The sequence below is a fragment of the Rhipicephalus microplus genome, chromosome X (genome assembly GCF_043290135.1).
Source record: "Rhipicephalus microplus isolate Deutch F79 chromosome X, USDA_Rmic, whole genome shotgun sequence".
Taxonomy (NCBI): domain Eukaryota; kingdom Metazoa; phylum Arthropoda; class Arachnida; order Ixodida; family Ixodidae; genus Rhipicephalus; species Rhipicephalus microplus.
The window spans coordinates 122,747,318-122,767,266 of NC_134710.1; the positions used below are offsets into that span (position 1 = coordinate 122,747,318).

Here is a 19,949-nt window from a genome sequence, read left to right on the forward strand (position 1 = left end):
AACGAAACCCAAACGTAGCCATGCTATTGTGACTAACGATCATGTTGTAACACATTCACCTGTTCTTTAAATTTTACTTCACTCTAGGTGGCACTACAAGAGTCGGGGATTAAGTCGTCATGATTTTCTTTCTTTCGTTTCTTTTTCATTTTCTTTCTTTTGTTTCTCTTTCTATTCTTTCAGTTCTTCCAACCTTCAATTTCACTGCAACTGTTATGCAGTAGAGCGTCTTATTGGCCAGGGCGTGCTTTCCACACCCGCTCTATTCGAAGGGTTGGCCACATCATCATCATCATCATCATCATCATCATCATCATCATAATTCAGGAGAAAGCGTGCCCTTTTCTTCCACTTATCATGTACTGTGCATCAGCTGAGCTGAATCCCGGCTGCGGCGGCTGCATTTCCGATGGAGGCGGAAATGTTGTAGGCCCGTGTGCTCAGATTTGGGTGCACGTTAAAGAACCCCAGGTGGTCTAAATTTCCGGAGCCCTCCACTACGGCGTCTCTCATAATCATATAGTGGTTTTGGGACGTTAAACCCCACATATCAATCTATCAATGTGCATCAGCTGAAGAAAAAACATTGCTGCAAGCGGTGCTTACTGTCCCACTTTATGTGAATATACCTACGTTTCGAGCAAGACAGGCTTTTATCGCATGTTGGTGGATTTAAAAGGGTGGGCGAGGTGATGAGCGTACTCTAAAGTTAGCTATGAAAAAGGAAAGGGATTGCGTCGTCTCAGTGAATAGCACTAGCAGTAACCTCAAGTTTGCTTTGTTCGCAAGCAAAACAGTAAGGCCGCGAAAACAACCAGCAGAATAGCATCGGCAGCAATAGCACATCTCTTTTTATCTGTAGCCTAAGAAGCCAAATTCTTCGCTTGTCACTCGGAAGAATCGTTTGAAAAAAAAAAAATGCCGTCATATAGACTGACCAGTGCACATTCCTACTCTGGCTAATATTGAAGCATAGTTTTGCGGTCTACTTAAGCCCAAAGTAACCTGTGCATACAGAGCTACTGTAACTTGCAAGCATTTGGAAGGCTTAAATACCGTTCCCTGAGCATTCCTCACTTCCTCACGGTAGTTAAAAAAACGGCAAGTCAGGTATGCAGCACGTACGCAACACGCTACATTCTCCATAGGAATTGCCCAGAAAGCCCTTATCTCTTTACATTCCGAGTCACTCTACCACAGTGCCCCGTCTGGCCCATATTCAGATATCTAGTTATGTTGGCCAGTGCAGTTTTGAGAGGAAGCTTACCACGGCTGCGTTCTTTAAAGGTTTTAGAATTAGGCTGGAGACGGAAGAGACAGCGAAGAATGCTTTATTGGTTGGTACATGAAAACAACCACGCTAGGGTTGTGTAGTTCCTTTTGAGTCACTTGCAAGTGAGTGCGACCATGCTCCAAAAGTTATAGTCTAGTTATTTAAGCCCGGTAGATGGCGTTTTAAACAGCTTTAAATGTTGCCTTCCGTCATCGGCTGTTTCACTATCGTCTGGCAGGCAACAGTTTTTATTTGTATTTAAACAACGAAACAAGAAAAGGCTAAGTTTACAACGACCAAATTTCGACGCGGGCACGTATAACTCAACAGATTCGACACAATCATCAAGCCTGGAACAGCGATTTGCCAGCAATCGACAAATGAGTGTAAACAGGCTTTCTACTTTTTTCAGAGTGATGGCTTCGCCTGTAAAAGACTAAGTCGGTGGAGCAGCATACTGCAGCATGGGAAGCTGGTACAGAAACGATGCCTCTTTATCCCCTGTTTCAGATATTAAAGGAGCAGTGACACATAATTTCAAACTCGATACGGGGAGTTCGTTGGACTCCTTGGTATGCGTGAGGTTTTTTGCAAAGCATAAATGTTCTCTTTGGTAGAAGTTATTCTATTTTGAGCGCAAAGAGCGCCCCAAGACTCAACGGCGCGATCCCGGCCATGTGAAATCGACAGAATTTTGACGTGTTCAGCACGCTCTTGGGCCACGCCTCAGGCGCTGAGTAGTGATGAGCTCGCAGAGATGACGTAAACAGCTTTAGTGTTGTCTTCGCGGTGCCTACATGTGGTACCGTCTGGTGGAGACGCCTGGCTGCCTGGACATGGCTTCAGTTGCTTTGTTTTGCTAGGTTCGTGCGGCGCATTCATGTGAATCCGGCATTTTTGTTGTGCCTCTTTGAGTGATTTGTCGTGCAGTAGTGAGCACAAAGCTGAATATTTGAAGCTAGGGTCATCGCGAACAAGTAACACGCACGCCACGTTCATATTTCTATCCAACCAGCGTGGCCCAAGCATGCGTCTCCAGTTGCCTCGTCGCCAATCGGTCCAGCCTCAACTTCACGATCACTGCTCAGAAGAGGATCGAACCGAAAATGATTCACCACGCCGTGAATCACCGCGAGTCCATGTTCCTCAGTGTTTTCATCTTCGCTTGTGGAAGACAATGGGGTAGTGAAGGCATGCCTGTACACGTGTTCACCGAGTGGACAAAATTTCAACTGAAACTCGCGTTCCGATTTGGTATAGACACGTGATTCGGCGGGGCGAGACCATGGGAGGTGACCGCTTGGCAGCGCTAAAGATTTGTGGGCTTTGGACTCGTTTTAGATTGGATTCGAAAGTAGTAATACTAATCGTTATTAGATATATTAAGTTGTCCCTCTGTTACATTATTAGTGAGTGAGTGAAATAACTTTATTAGGTCCAAAATAGAGGCGAGTTAACTCAGCGTCATCTGGCCAGGCCCATTCGGGGACGGTCAGGCTAAACCTGACCGACCTCGCAAGGGCCCCCTGGACAGCCAGGATTTGAGAGGTTCTTCTTGGAAAGGGGGACTGGAAAAGGCCACCACCACCATGTTAATTGTTCACCCGAAGAGAAACAAACAAAACGTCTGCGCTGCGCCGAATGCTGCTTCCGGTCTCGTAGCGCAATGCACGTGACAACCGCTTTTTTGACGAAGTTTATTGTCTTCGTTACTTTTATTTCGCCCCCCCCCCCTAATCAACCATTGTTTAATGTCCATCGTAGTCACCGATACCCTGTTCAGGCGACCTTCGTGCGAGAGAAGCCTTTGCTGATTCGTTCAAATTACATTTGAGGGCACTCAAAGTCACGTGGTATTTTTTAAAAATTTCGCGCCCTTTAAACAAACCTAGGGAAAAAATTAACCAGCGTTGTTATCTTACCGTAACTTGAAAATTTTGTTATTTCTGGATAAGAGCTACAAGTCTTGTATTGAACTTTTTTCTCTAGAGTCAGTACTTAAAAAGTTCATTAAGCAATCTTTGTTAATTACCGTGCTTGGCGGATAGAAAAAAATATTGTAACGTGCTACATACAGCTAAGAACAATACTGCGCTAGCTGAAAACGTGGAATACTTATTTTTATTTTTTTATTGCTTGGTGCTTTTTAGCTGAAACACCCTGTATGTAGTCATGGTGCCGCAAGGAAAATATTTTTTTTAAGTAGGGGGCTGGGCTTTCGCATGCGGTCGTATGCTGACAACGTATGCTCTCGTCACTCGGTGCAACGCAGGCAAAACAACGTATGAAATTGAAAAAAGAAGGAGTACGAGAGAAATAAAAAAAAAACATAAAGAAGAAGGAAAGTTAGAAGTAAATATAAAAACGAAAAAAGCAGAAAAAGCTGGAACAGAGAAGAAAAAAGAAAGAGGAGGAAAGGCAAAAAAAAAAAAGAAAACCGCAGTGAAAGAAAGAATGCTGCCCAGTTACGTATTTCCTTCAAGCTTGGGCCCACTAGTGCAAAGCTGTCTTAACTTTATTTACTTATTTATTTATTTGACGAAAGGGCATTGATAAGACATGTGTACTGCAGAGAAAATGGACTTGAAAAGTTGGTTTTTCCTGGTTGAACGTGCATTGCCGAATCGCAGTTCGAGCGCTAGGAACACAGATCAAACCATACCGAACTATGCACTACAAAAGCGCGCTGCCTGGCTGCGCTGAACAAACGAAGGCGAGAGAAGAACAAAGAGATTAAAGAGGGAAGCTTCACCGAGTACGGGTCAAACTTAGAAAGCGTCCGAAACCAGGATTCGAATTTCACGCGTGGGAAACGAATAACGTGACCATTCGTCGTTTGTTTTATATGTTTTCCATCACATATCGCGTGTTCCCGGTGTATCTTCGGTGACGCCGATTGTTCAGTCCTCGCTAGGTCGTCAGCCGTGCAACAAACTTCCAGAGAGAGAGTGAAGAAGAGACTAGAAACAAAGTTTTCGGTGGGTCACGTAAACAGTATTCGGCATCCACCGGGTCACATCGAGTTCTTGTTACGACGTCGATCGCGGCGGAAACGAGATCTGGCGGAAGATGGGGCATCGTGCCGTCGGCCATTAACGAAGTTTGGCCGCTATCCGGTTTCTATCTTTCCGCTGGGCTCGGCGGCCGGCCCTCCTCGAGCCAGCCGCCGCCGCAGCAGCCACTGCATCAGCAGAAGCAGCGGCAGCCAGCCAAGGGCCAGAACGGTAATTAAAGCCTCCTGTAATGATGCCCGAGGGGGATTAATGACGCAGATAACACGGCCGATAAAGCCACGCGCGAAAATAGTGAAAAAAAAGCCGCTACCCTTGGCCGTATTACAAAGTGAAGAGAGGACCATGCGTAAAAAAAAGAAAAGAAAGCGGCAGCAGTTAGAGCCAAATGAAAGCCGCGCGCGAGAAGAAGCGCGCGCTGCGCCCGAAAGAGAAAAGATCAGTGGGACCACGGGCTGCCGGGTCAGAGTTGCAGATCAAGGATCCCCTGCCTTCGCTCATTTTCCACCCCCAACCCCGTTAGTGCTCAGCCCTCAGCACCAAAACCCGCCGTCGAGCGCTTCTGCCCGCGGGTAAAAGAAAAAAGAAACCTTCCTGCACGCTATAGCCGCCGCTTTGTGAGCGGCGAAGCCCTGCGCGGCAAAAAAACAAAAAAGAGTTCTGTGTGTTCTACTCTCATTCGTTTGACAAAAATAGCCTCGAGAGACCCCAAAAAATGGGATTACCAAGGTGGGGTGGCGACAACAGACTGTCCACGGCTTCTGTAGCGCGAATAGAGCGCAGCAAGAACAAAAAGAAAGGTAGTCCGTACATTGATTTGATTTGGCTTAACCGGGTCTCGTCGATTGGGATATTTCAACAGTTTTATTATATAAACGCTTCGCACGATTGAGCACGCTTCCAGTGCGTATTTGTGTAAGTGCTCAGATACAATTAAATGGCCCATTAACGTTCATGCGAATCGTTAATGCCCTATGTCGTGCTACGTGCATAAGACATCATTTCCAACCAATTCAAGACACGAACGCAAGGAAAGTAAATCAAAATAACTATAGTCACTACTCAGTGTCTCTGAAGATAACAAGGTCCAATTGAATCAATTGTGCTCAGAAGTAAAGACGTTTATAAGGTTATTGGGAGTGCCGAAGCACCATCCATGAAGGCAGTTTTTTTCCGTTCTTTTAATTGCCGTTTTTGCATTATATAGGATAGGTGCCTGCACCAGTCGGATCATCTAGTGAAGCTCAACGAGAACTCATATTTACTGCTTCTTTATCACCTCTCCTGTCATATCATGAAGCAGATGCCGAACATGCTCATTCACCCAACAATCACCAAAAAACATCTCTTTAGAGGCCCCTCACCACCGCGCGTTGCCCCGCCGCGGTGGTCTAGTGGCTAAGGTACTCGGCTGCTCACCCGCAGGTCCCAGGATGGAATCCCGGCTGTTGCGGCTGCATTTTCGATGGAGACGAAAATGTTGTAGGCCCGTGTGCTCAGATTTGGGTGCACGTTAATGAAACCCAGGTGGTCTAAATCTCCGAAGCCCTCCACTGCGACGTCTCTCATACTGATATGGTTGTTTTGGAACGTTAAACCCCACATATCAATCAGATCAACCACCGCGCGTTGAAAAACGAGAGAATGGATTTGTCTTCGCCTTTGGTATACCCTTCGCACGGACGATTCGTCCTCCTCGCCTCTTGATTCTTGAAATCACGTGAAAAACGTCAACACTAAGCGCCAAAGCATACGAAGATTTCGCGCCCATCGGGTACACGCTGTTATCGCCACTAGCGCAATTGCAAACACGCAACATGAAGCGAAAGCAGTTGATTGTGCACGGTAGTCGTGTGAGACAAGGAAGAAGGGATGGGCGGCTGCATGGCAAATCTGTGCAGGAGCAAACATGTCTGGTATTTGGCGTATATGAACCAATCGAAAGCATGTAAACTATATACGTCACAGGAATCACTGTCTACGTCACGAAGTGCGCAGGGAGGACAAGAAATGCCAGGAGAGAATAATGTGCTTGTTTTTTGTATTTTCAGAGGCTGTTAATTGAGGGTCCCTTAAAAAAACCAACAAACAAGAAAGCACCCCAACGAAAAGTAAAAAAAACAACAATAAAAAAACAAAACACTGTGTTTGTATACGTTGACCGTTGCCCTCAAATGATAAATTGAATGGTTGAATAATGTTTAAATTGACAACTCGAGAAAAGATTATTATGCGAAAAAATTGTAGGGCTGTCTCGTTGTAACCATTTCGGGATTCCGCTTTTTTCTGTCGGTGTTACGGTATGGTGTGCGTCCGGATTTACTTTTCGCCAAAATGTCAAGTTTCGAGGGGAAAAAAAGGAAGACGACAACGAGCGGGATTATATAAGGCGAGCGGTGATGGGTATTTTGTCCCAGTGTCGAGGCGCTGACGAAGGAAGCGATGTCTTTTCTGATCAGTGAAACTCTCTATTTGGGCGAAACTTGTGGCCGGTGAAACGAATGGTCAGATTACAGCGATGCACACTGGCTATGGTATATGTAAACACGTAGCGCCAATTTCATAGAAGCCCGTGTGTCTAGTAGTTGGCGGCTCGTTTTCCCCGTCGCTGTCCGTGCATGGCGGGTAAAACTAACAACAATGAATAAATGTGCCGTCACAACTAGAAGTGGTACTGACGTCGAGCATTTGCCCTACATGGCGCGAAATTGAAATCTCTATTGCTGACTTTTTGCGTGCCGCTATAAATACGCGATTTCATTGCATCTTAGGGCTTGCAACTTGCGTGCGTGTGAGAATAGGAAAAACCAACAAGGAAGAGCCAAGAAGCAAGGTTGTTTTATTAGCCTAATAGAGTACTTGCTATAAATGACAAAAGCTTTGCATATGAAATGGTGACACAACTCTTGACGAGCACAATAGTATAATGGTTCGAAAAATCACGTCGACCGATTGTGAAAAAGCACTGCAACGAGTTGAAAGCTTTGAGAATATCGCTTTTGCAACCGTCGAGTACAGCGTCTTGTTGCTTAGCGCGTCGCACTCACCGTCACCAAAGGCGAAGGCACGCCGGACTTGAGGCAGCGAAGGCAGTCCCAAGAGCGGCTATCTACAGATTCTGTAAGCAAGTTCAGCTCTAAAATTTCACGCCAGTGAACAGAGCACATAAGCAAATAAATAAACTACGGAAGATACGTACGAAACTACCGCGCAAAAGAGAGCGATGCCTCATTGACCCAGCAATGAGCCGAACTAAATACAAGCCCTGATAGCAGATTGCCTGTACACGCCCTTCACTTCTGGCACTCGACGTAAAGAATGAGGCAATCGACCATTTAGTCGAGTGTCAGATAAGGCGTAAACTAAATTTGTAGTCAACTAAGGTATATAAAAAATTACAATTATTTAAAAAAGAGGTATTTTTATTGGGTTTTAGTTTTGGTTATTTTCCCTTCCTCCCCTAGTCACGCTTCAATAGTCGGCGGGCGTTGATGCCTGTGCGAATAGGTTTTCGACAGTTTTAGTTCCAAGTTTCGCGACTCATGTACTTTGGCCGTGCACTGGCACTGACAGCGGTGAACAGAGCGTCGTCCGTCGATCAAATGACAAATCGCCATGCGCGTCGGCATTTATACATGTGCCGTCCAATGTTCCAGCGTTATCGCTAGCGTTCTCGTGTGTTCCAGAAAAATATGTAATGTCAATGGTTGTGCGTGTAATCACAACGGAACGTTCTACGATTATCTCGTTCGTTATTTATATCGGCGTGGTTGCGCAAGGCTGCGCTTACACGTGTAATGGGGCGATAACAACGCTTGAGATTGGAGCGTGGCAATAACGTAAATGATTCTCAGCATATACTTCGAATACAGAGGCACCTCCTCGAGAGGAAAACGAAAGGAAAGATGGGGCGGGCACAGAAGATCATGATGGAGGTAATAGGAAATGTAGGCGCATCCTTTCCCCACCCTGCCCACTCTCCAAACCATCAGCCCCCCCCCCCCCCCCCTCCGCACACACGCACACACAACTTTCACTTTACTTTTACTTCATCACTACCTTCGAGCTAGACCCTCAAAAAATAAATAAATAGAATACACAGAGGTGGGAAAGACGAGCAAACGAAAAGCATCCCGGGGGTTACAAATTTGGGAGTCAGTTTGGATGGTTGGTTGGTGAGTCTGGCCGACATTATACTCCACTTCCGAGCTTAATCTGCTGCATTCATCTCGGCAGTGGGAGCGACGCGAAACACTGGGTTCTGCGAGAGCAAAGGAGAGCCACGGATGGGAACAAGAGGTGGCGCAAAAATATGCCAATAACAAATGACTCACCGCGGGCACATCACCAGACCAGACACACGACGTATAGCCTATAACGCGAGCCCTCCAGCAGCTGAAGCGAATGGAAGTAACTTGCCGGCTGAAAAAAAAAAAAGTGAAATACCAGACGAGCCTCGATCGTGCCAGAGAACGCAAAAAATAGGGTGAAAAGAAATGTGAGAAGTGAGAGCGAGGGATACTTCAATAAAGAAAAAAGACGGAAAGAAAATAAGCGAGACTGTATTGATAGGAATTGAAAAGCAGCTAGGCCGCACTTGCGCAGCGGGGCGCAAGTGAACAGTGCGCCATTCATGAGTTTGTTTTTTATTTTTCTCCTTTTTTTCTGTGTATATATAACTATCAACCCAGGTCACCGGGTGAATTTTGATCCCCAACTGCGGGCACTTCAATTTGTGGGGAAAGAACCGTTACTACATACACACAGAGAGAGACGCGCGCCGTGAAGAGGGGGACTTCCTTTCGTGTCCTCGTCCCTCACGCGACTCGCCAATTCCCCCCCCCCCCCTTTTTTTCGTTCTCATGTATTTTTTACTTCGTTCTTTGCTGCTTATCATTTCGGCTTGCACGCCTCTTCTACGACAGAACAAGCATACGAAAGCACGGCGGAAGTAGTAGTGCAAAAATAAGCGATTCTAAAGATAAGGAGAAAAAAAAAACGATCAGAGGTCTCGCGCAGCGACCGAAACCCAAACACACGAGCCGTCGAGCGTAAAGTTAGCAAAAATTCAAAGGGACGTGGTGCTGGCCCGTGGCATTCCGAAATAGCCTCCACTCATCGCATCTGGATCGGATTGTCGCGTGATGTATGGTGCTTTCTCCGATGCCGCGCTACCGTCGCGCGGACCCGACTCGCTCAAAGTGGTCCGGGGTTAGAGGTCGGGATCTTTAAACTCCGTGCTGAATATCGTTTCGGCCACGCTGGTACACGGGCGTCGAGACCACCGACGACGTGTGCGACGCCGGCCGGTGCCCCAGAGACAACCGCACTGGTTTGGCGCAAGCTTTAGTTCGCTCGTGTTTTTTTTTTTCACGTTTTTCCTTCCAAATATTTCACGAGCAAACTTTGTCGTCTTCGCAATGTAGGTCCTGGCACAAGACACAAAACTTTGTTTCTGTTCATGGTATTTTATTCATTCGCTGGCACAGAGAAATTGCAGCGTGGACAACATGATTCAACATTACTATCTGCATTTTTCCTTGATAAATTATTTTATTTTATCTATCTATCTATCTATCTATCTATCTATCTATCTATCTATCTATCTATCTATCTATCTATCTATCTATCTATCTATCTATCTATCTATCTATCTATCTATCTATTGAAGGTATTTACAGTGGAAGTGGTCCATTAAACAGGTAAAAGGAGAAAAAAGAATGATCAGTTGACCCGTGCGGTGGGACTAGGCAGCGTCTTTCACTGCTGGATATCGAAGGAAATAACGAATAGAAATATCTCGCCCAAACCAGCGGTTCCTTCATGCCCCTCTCCCCTCTCAGAAACAACCACAAAAGAACACTGCTAAAGTGCATTAATCAGATTTTTCTGAGCAGAAAGTATTTATAATGGAAAGGATACGCTAATTTTTAAGCCTCATTGAAATCACCTGCAATTAAAAATGATTGTTTGTCTTCACATATTAGCCTTTTGTTGCACACTCAGTGTGCACACGCATACGTATACGGCGCATTTTCGGTCGCGAAATAACGGTTCCGTAAAGAGATGAACGACCCTTGAGAAACGTTTCGCTAGCGAGGCAGAGAATTATATACCTTACTTCGGGAATCATTATTTACAGATTCGATTGAGCAGCCACGTGGAAGATTTTCTCCGCGGCGCTGTGGCACTACATGGGGAAAAAAAGTACATAGGGCAAATAAAATGAGCAAGGAGCAAGGATGCAACCTAGTATAGCTTGTGCCAGGAGGCGAGATAGGGAAGCGAGAGCTCCGGCGCATAAGAGCATACAACAGGAGCGCCTGCTCTACGCGAGTTCAGTTTGACTAAAGAAAGACAAAATACACACACAAGAGAACAGCGTGTTCGCGTCGTGCCAGAAGACAAAGACGCGCGTCCCTTTCAATAAAAGGAATACCGGAGAAAAGAAAAAGGAAGGAGATAGGAATAAAGGGGAGCCAGAACGAGGGTCGGGCGACTCCACTGAAAAATTACGGGAAAAAGAAAGAGAGAGAGAGAGTGGCTTGTGGGAGTGGTACGTACCAGAAAACAAACGAAAAAGCGAAAGGGGAGAGGAGTACGTTAGCTAGCAATCTTCCGATGAGGACTGGCAAGACGGGACAAAAAAAAAAAGAGAAAAGCAGCATTCTCGAGAGCCTTTTGTTTCGTTCGGAGCTCGTCGTCCCGAGACTTCTTTGTTCTCCGGGCTTGCTATTCTCCGGGAACCGCAGGCTGCAGATATATCAGGCGGCGTCATGTCGTCGTCCCTCCCCGCGTACTTCCCGAAGCAGCATCGCGCTGTGCAGAAGCGTCGTGCGGATTGGCGCGCCTGTCGCGGAGTCTCTCGCCGCTTTTCCACGCCGCGATTCCTCGCCGTTGAGGTGTCACTTTACCCGATGGCGTGTAAGACGATGCGGGTGCCCAACCCTCCCACTTGCCAGCCAGACAGCCAGCATGCGGGCGCGTCTCTCTCTCTGGTATGGCTTTCGGCGCGGCGGCCGCCTCGTGAGAAACGCGCGATATTCGTGCGCTCAGCCACGAACGGAAAACAAGAAACAAAACAAAAAAAAGGCAGTGCTTTATAACACGTGGGAATGACGCGAACGGAGCGTCGGTCATCACCTGGTTCTTTAACGGCAGGCGCGGGGGACTTTGTACGTGTGTGTGTGTGTGTGTGTGCGTGTGTGTGTGTGTGTGTGTGTGTGTGTGTGTGTGTGTGCGTGTGTGTGTTACGATAACGACTGACTGTTCGTGCTTCTGCAGTTCGTCCGCATCAAAATATAGCAACGGAAATTAAAAATAACAATATCATTCATGTCTAATTAAATTAACAAAAATGTTAACTTACTTTACACAACTCGGCTTTCTTTCCTCTTCTCTATTTTTTTTTTCTTCTGTAGCCAACTATATCAGAATATTTCATTTCTTTCTTCTGTTTGCTATAAAAAATAAACCAACATTTTTAAGGATTTCCTTTTGAAACTACCCATCTTTTGCAGAATCACCCTTCGTGGTTGTGTGCCATCGATACACAGATCTACTCTAATCATTGATATTGTCTCCAATAGCAACTTCTTTGAAGGAGAGAAGCATTTTAAACATATCACTTTACTATTGTCAAAGACAATTTTATTTTATTTTAGCTTTATATTTTCACCCGTTCGTCGGCGTGATGAAAAAATTGCTTGGGGATATGACATTATGGGGCCACACTGACGTGCCTTTCTGCATCATTAGCGATTTTTTTTTCGACTAGTTAAGGCTCACCTCCCAATGGGCGCCTCTCTATTTATCAAGAAGCGGAAGATTTACATCTCTTCGCAGCTCACATGGTTCGCACTTCGATGACTGCGACTCACTGCACGACTCGGAGCGAGTGGCATGGGGGCGTCGTGAAGCGTATGCACCGTGCATAAAGTGCGAGCAAGCTGACGGACCCCTATTAAAGGCACAAAGATGCTCAGAGAGGCCACGTCACATTTGCAACATCCGACGCCGACGCACAATCATACGCACCCCGGGAGAAGTGGCGAAGCAGGCGAGATAACATCGTATTTGACGGCGTCGCTTGAGATGGTTTAATGAGCCGAGTAGTTAGTGTGCTCGAGTGAAGTGCACACTCTACCTTCGACCCAAACACGCACATCTCTGCTTTTGTTTCGGAGAGATAAACGAGCGGGCGTGGCAATCTCATATTTGCCCGGAACTGCTGGGTGCTCTCATCATCAGGTCGAGTGTGCTTTGACTGCCACACGTTTTTGTTCGCACTTATGACTATTTCTAATTATTTTTAATGAGATAATAGGGAGTTTTCGAAACAGCATGTGCAAACCTTTGCGCTAGCGTTTCGCACCACTGCGCATGCGTCGTACACTAAGCAAGTGCGGGCTCCCGCTAACGGGATAATGGCGATAGCGGGCGAACACAAAGCCCGCTAACGCAGCGTACGCTATTCGAAAACTCTCTAATTTAATAACGGTTCAAGTTTCACATCGCTTCTGGTGTGGCCGTGGTCATTCGAGCCGGCGTACCACAAAGGTTCCTCGGAATAAGCCGTAATAATCGTGCGCAAAATAAAAAACAAATGAAGCCGAGACAACGTTGCCTCACCTTCATTGTGATAGTGGCAATGCTTTAAAGTTTTAGATATGAGGAGAGGAGAGAAATAAGCGGAAGGACAGTGAGGTTGGCCAGTCCTTAAACCAGCTGGCTACCCTGCATGTGCTCGGGAAGGGTTACGGTAAGGGGAATGAAAGATGATAGAAGAGAGATGTTACAAAGAGAGGGAGAGAGAGAAAAGACAAAAGATAGCATAAGAGGAGAAGCAAAATCAAAGAGAATACGACAATAAAGTCTGTTTCTAAAGCCAGTTGACCGCAAAAAAAAAAAGTAATAGAGCATTCAAAGCCTTCTGTGCTGATGATGAACTCGGCCAATGTCCCAGAATTCTTCGTTCCGACATAGGCCGATCATCTAGTTTATCTAGAGATTCGGTAAGTTCTTGTCTTGGCGCTTTGAAATGGGTACACTCGCACAGAAGATGGGCGATAGTTTCTTCGCAGCTGCAGTAATTACATGCAGAGGAGCTGGCCATTTCAATAACAAATGAGTATGGCTGTGTATTGCGTACCCTCATGTGCACACCTATAGCCTAATGAAGTGTTGTCACGAGATAACAAAGACTCAGATATCGCTGAGGCAAGACATGCCAGATGCTCACTAATGCTCGCCGCAAACGATTTGTGCCATTTTACGCTCATGCAGTGACTGAGACTTAAATAACGTGACGTGCTCCAATGTCCGTGTGGCACATGATGCATTTAGAACGTTTTTCAAACACATGAACTCTCAGTAGACATGCCAACTATTGGAATAAGAGGCGTCATTTCCCCTACCACGAGCAAAACAGTCTTCGGCATCGCCACCGTTCATCATCCCCAAAGTTTTTTCCCACTTCATATTTCTTCTTTTTCTTTTGTTTCCATGACTCGCACATCTTTATATCTATTGCAAGCACTCAGAGCTATCGCACCCTCTGCTTATAGATAAAGTTCTGACCAACATGGCGGAAACTCCGTGATAAGGGTCCATGAGTAGCGCAACAGTCATTTGAAACATATCCATATCAATGTAAATTGTACTTCACTGCATAAGCAGCATGTACTATGGCTTTAAGACCACCAGAAATATGTAGAACTTAATAACTTCAGAATAAAACGTCGCATGCAGACGCCAAGTTATTAATTTTCTTAAGTATAATAAACTAAGGCCAAGTAATGCTTTAATGTGGCCCCGCAACACATTTATTGCGGTAGCATTTAGATGAACAACCCAGCTGTTTTTTTTTTTTTTTGACATTGCCGTGATGTTCTGTACACAGAAACCATGGTGAAAACTAATTGAGAAAAAAAAAATGCGAATTTTGTTGGAACGTGCGCACCATTCCTCCGGAACACGCGGTGTTTGACAACTCAGCCAAAAAGAGTATATCCTGCAGCAGAGTAACGGTGAGCTATTTGCACACGCAGTTTACTGCCAGCGGCACGCAGAGCTCGGAAGTCTTTCCGCGTGTTATTTTGATCACCGGGAGAGGCACGAAGGGCGCGATAACCGCGATTTAAAGATCGTCGCCCCGATGCGCGCGCGCCTGCTCCCACTATCAGCTGTACTTTAGCTTCTATGGAGCGTACTCGCCCATTCGTGCGCACTTATTTGATGATAGAGGCGGTTTGTACGTCTTATGCGTTCACCACAAGGTTAAAGTTACGGAGCAAACGAAGTCCACTACACGATTTGATTGATTTGTGGTGTTTAACGTCCCAAAACCGCCATATGATTATGAGAGACGCGGTAGTGGAGGGCTCCGGAAATTTGGACCACCTGGGGTTGTTTAACGTGCACCCAAATCTAAGCACACGGGCCTACAACATTTCCGCCTCCATCGGAAATGCAGCCGCCGCAGCCGGGATTCGATCCCGCGACCTGCGAGTGAAGTCCACTACACCCTCTACAGCGGCTGCACTTGTGAAATCAAACACGAAGAAGCAACAACTGTGACAGTTGCTATAGTTCGTGCTCGCTCTGTGTGAAGCTGCGAGGTCTCTTCATGTGTTCTTTGTATTTGGGCAGTATGATTTAAATTACTACCTTTGATAGTTATTAGTTTGCACTGGTCTTGTGTGTGCCTTTGTGCTTGAGCACCGCTCTTGAAGTTTCAAGCTGATCGCAGTTATTTGCGATATACATTCCATTCTTTTGATATCGCAATTAATTGCTTTGCCCTTGCGGAGAAACTGTTTTTATAGCATGCCCAAAAAATGCTGTGGACCAGTAGTCAAGACTCCTGAAAACGTGTGAACTAAAATTTCAGCATGGCAAGTGACCTAGAATTTAGAATAAATTCTCAAAATTAACTAGAAATCGGTGGCTTTTTGCTAGACAAATGATGCCATAAATCCAAATGACCGCGCTATAAAACGAAAGTCCACGGCCGTTGGCTGACTTGAGCATCCTGAGCTGCATAGTTTCTGCTGCCGTTGTGAGATGCCGCCACGTTCCCACGATCACACTGAAGGTAAGCCAGGTGTCCCCCAAAAAAAAAAAGAAATAGCTTGCTCAAGGTGATGACGCGCACTGTTGAAGGGACGCATATTTTCGGCCCCTTGTCACCCCCTTCCATGCGCAGCTTTCAGTGCGTTCGTTGGTACGAAATGAGAGGGGAAGCATTTGAAGGGCACAACAAATTCTCCAGCTGCACCGTACAATACGGATTCTAAAAGCTTTGTGGCAGTCGATTCGTGAGGCAATAAACTCCTCGAATGACGCAATTTAATGATTGCACAGAAAAGTGTTGCAGGGACCCAAAAAAATGTCGGTTTATTTCAAAACATTAGGAAAAATGAAGTGTTCCGCGCAGCGCCTATGTTTGAATTTTCTGAGACAATAAAGATGTACCTGGGGATGAACTCCGATCGGAATTTATTACTGAAACAAGCCCGACTGTGAAGGCGTATTTCTTCAATATTCTCTACGAGCAATTGATGAATAAATGCGAACGCATGTCAAGGTCATTGGCCAATCCAGGTGGAGATACGACCACGTATGACCACGCCAATGATATGATTCTGCAAAATTTATGTACGCTAGATCCGCAGTAAAGAACAGGCCTATATGTTCGTCAACGGTGAGCCCTAAACACCCCCTCTACAAGAACTAAGCCAGCAGTGAAACTATCCACTCATACTCAGTTTTAAAGTTTGACAGCAGCTTTTGAAGAGTAGACGTTGCGTGTTGGAGCTGCAAAGATACAATCGTAAGAAGGGCATTAGAGTAAGCGCCAGCTTTTGACTGCGCCGCTTCCTCTCGCAGGTTCTAGTGCGGGTCTGTTTCGTTCTAAGCTCGCTGGCAAACTGGCTGAAAGTTAAATTTAAGCTTCAGTAAGCGTTCCAGGGTGATGTTCCCAGCCAAACTTTCGCAACTGCCCTGAGCCACGGCATTCGACAGAAGGCCACTCCCAGCGTAAAAAGACGAACCAAGTGCACCGGCTGCTCCGGCGTTCAACACGGCATCGGCGGTGCGCACTACACCCGGTTAGTTCGGAGCGTAGAAGGGGCGGGGATCAATGAAACGCAGTTGCTTCGACCCCGAAATGAAGTAAAGAAGAGAGAAAAAATTGCGGAAGGAGAAAAATCACGGTGGCCGAGCGGGTGCTTCCTGGAACGCAGCAGCGTAAAAAAAAAGTCGTGAAGGTTCGGAAACACCTAAGAAAAAAGAGGAAACGCGTGAGCGCGCATGTGTGTGTGTGTGTGTGTGTGTGTGTGTGTGTGTGTGTGTGTGTGTGTGTGTACGTGCGTACGCGCGCGCGCGAGTGTGCATGTGGGTAAGTTCACAAACAGCGCACAAAAACACTTTGAAACATTTTTTATTACGGCATATTTCTCGATATATGCTACAGATAACTCTCTCTCTCTCTCTTTCTCTCTCTCTCTCTCTCTCTCTCTATATATATATATATATATATATATATATATATATATATATATATATATATATATATATATATATATATATAAGAGTGTGATGTACTAACGAAACATAAAGGAAGGAACGAAATTTTAAATCTGCGAGCAGAAGATGACGGAAAGACCGGGGGATCGGAGTGAAGACACCAAGCGGAAGAAAATCATCGCGCCCCGATGCTGCTCCCCACCGCCGCAACGCTCACGGCTTATACGCCCAGTGACCGAGGCGAAAAAAATAAGTATAAAGGCCGGATAACAGGCGGGACTTTCTGACCGGAAAAGAGTCCGAAGTGGCGAAAAACGGTTTCCGATAACCCCAGATATACTTCGATCTTAGCGCGGTGTGAGCGAAGAAGATAGGCGGTAACTTCTTCGTTTTATTCTTTTCTGTTTCGTGCTTTCTCCTCCTTTTTTATTTGTCTGAGAGTCATCTGCTTCTTTTTTTGCGATCCCTGTGATAGGCCTGAGTGTTTCCAAACGCTCGGCGGGAGGCTCTGTTTGCTTTTGTGTGTGCGTGCTTACCAAATCCAAGAAATATCTAACAATAATCTTTAAAGCATGTTGGTGCGGCATGCTTTTTTCTACCGAGGACGTATGTTAAGATCACTGCACACGATCTAGTGGCACGCAAGCAAAAACACATGCTCGTTTGGTAACAGCAGCCGCTGTACTACATAACTGTGCGGAAAACCACGCATCGTATGCGTTTACGAAGGGAGGCGTTCTTGATTTCGGCTCACATGATCAGTTCAGTTGCTAAATGAACACATTCGACATGAGCTAAACTGCAGGTACGGGGCCGGATTCAAGATTGCCTCCATTCATAAAACTTCTTAAAATAGCTTTTCTCGCTATCATGTTATGTTTCCTCTCACGTTTACCTAGCAACAGCCATCTGAGAGCCAATAAACGTACAGCTGTATTTATGACTTCGGACTCGGATGTGTCATTATAACAATACTATCCTCTCGAGTAGATACTGTTGAGCCCTTCTGCCGGTAAATTAATACAAATGGTCACTAGAAACTACTCTTTAAAATGCTTGTGAAATTATCAAAATATGATTAGGGATGTGCCTAATAAATTAAGTTTAGATTGATGCTACTGAAGTGTGACCTGCAGTTATCTGGCGCATCGAAGTATTACTTAGATGCTGCAAATAAGTGTTTACTCGTCAAGAATCATGAGCCAAATTAACTGCGAAATGAATTTCAGACATAAGAACGATGACTCCAATTTGTTTCGTTGTGCCTTATTGTAATCGTATTATACTTTAATAAGTGTAGCCCTATTCATGGATGAAACATCTCTCGGTTGATCGAGTGGTAGAGATGGTACGATTCGGGTTTACGAATTGCATTATAAATATGAATATTTTTCCCTTTTCGTAAGTTGTCCTCACGAACTATAGCAATTGCTAGTTTGTGTGCGTGTGCGTGTGCGTATGTGCGCGCCTGCGTGTGTGTGTGTGTGTGCATGCGTGCGTGTGTTTGTGTATGTGTGTGTGTCCTTGTGTGCGTCTGTGCGTGTGTGTGTGTGTGTGTGTCTGTGTGTGCGTATGTGTGCGTGTGTGCGTGCACCCGCAGCTTTAACGACAAAAAGTCAGCAAACACCAGAGAGACAAGAATAAATGATTGCGCTAAGTTGTGCTCTGGTTCTCGAATGGGCTCATATGATGAGGCAAAAAGTTTGGCATTAGTGCTCATTGCGCAAGGAACTATGAGCTACGAGGAATGAACGAGTGAAAGCTACGCCGAGCAAGGACGCCCAGATGAATGGATTCGGAGAAGTAAAGGCAAACGCGTTCGTTTGAGACAAAGTGCTGCCTGCCAGAATGGAAACCGACGGCAAAGACCAACGACAGACCGGGAAATTAAAAGGAAAAGGTATCGGTGTCGCGCGGTCGAAGAGGGCCGTTTCTATACTGCTCGCCCCGTGGGAGCCGGTCAGCTTCTATGCTTGCAAGATGGCCTAGTAGTTAACGCTAACGGCCCAGGGGGAAATTACGACTGTGTTAACGACCCATCCGAAATCCGATTGCCATCTCGTGCGACGGTCTCTAGCTTTCTTGGAAGGAAAAGCAGAAAAAAGAGAAGTGGGCGATAGCACTCGCTTTTGCTCCGCTGTATTTTCCTTCTTTGTCGTCACTGGATTCGCGACCAAGAAGGCTTCGAAGCTTTAAGTGTTACGTTCTTCCCAGTCCAGCCGCGAGCCAACCGATTTCACTTGTCGCATTATGTCGAAGGTGCTGGTAGAATGTCTCTGTCACCGATGGGGAAGAAAGAGGAGGATCTCAGGAAAAGGTTTTTCGGGAACGCGGAATAAAGGAAGTAAGAAGGGTGATGTGGCACCCCATTAGACACGTTGGGTGCGGCTTCATGAACTTAAGGGGGTTTGTGTTGAATGTAGCTTGTAAAATGTACGGGACAAAGCGTAATAAAAAGAAGCCGCTTCCTGAAGCCACAAACTATAGCCGGTCTTTATGCCGCCCTTCGTTGAAGCTCATTTCACTAGCAAGGGTGTACGAGAAAAGGAGGCGCAACAGGATCAAGAGCGAAAATACAATGAAGACAAGAGCCAAATATCTTCTTGCTTCTGAAAGCATCCTCTGGCCGTAAGATCTGAGATTTCTTACATAGGGCTGCTATGCACGCGACCACGCCATTCGTATGCAAAGTTGAACCGAGCTGCGGCAGCATTGGCGTTTTCACTTCGTCACGGCTGGTGAAGCAAATGGTCACGGTTCCGGCCAGAACGAACGGTAAGCCCGTCAGAGAGCTAGGCCTGCAATCCCTCGGAGGCCGAAAAGTGCGCCCGACTTTAATAAGACGTCGTCAGAGACCCCGCGGCTGAGAGAAAGCGCTGCGGGTCACGGACCACTTAATCGGAGGAGGAACGCCGCCGTGGCCCTTCCTGCGCCTATATCGGGGAAATACGCAACGACTGTGGACGAATTGCGGGCCGCTCTTCTTCTGAGCGCCGGAAACAAGTCGGCCGCGCGCGCTCCTCTTCGTCGTGGGTGAGTGATGGCGGCGCGCGTTCGGCCGTTCCTTCACGGTGCCCCACTGTGCCGGGATATATCGTTTTTTTTTTCCCCAGCGCCTGCAGATGACGGAGGCCGAC

At 46.2% G+C, this 19,949-nt stretch overlaps 1 protein-coding gene across 2 annotated transcripts in view; it reads right to left on the bottom strand.

Annotated features, from left to right (window-relative positions):
- The window catches only part of LOC119176383 (protein O-mannosyl-transferase Tmtc3), a 395,223-nt gene that overhangs the window by 306,154 nt on the left and 69,120 nt on the right, over window positions 1–19,949 (bottom strand). Inside the window, exon 1 of one of the 2 annotated variants that reach the window (XM_075877560.1) lies at window positions 8,619–8,701. The exons of the other annotated variant lie outside the window; for it this stretch is intronic. The gene's annotated coding sequence lies outside the window, so the exon portion shown is untranslated. Of the gene's footprint in view, window positions 1–8,618; window positions 8,702–19,949 lie in introns of those variants that run through there. 2 annotated transcript variants of the gene reach the window in all.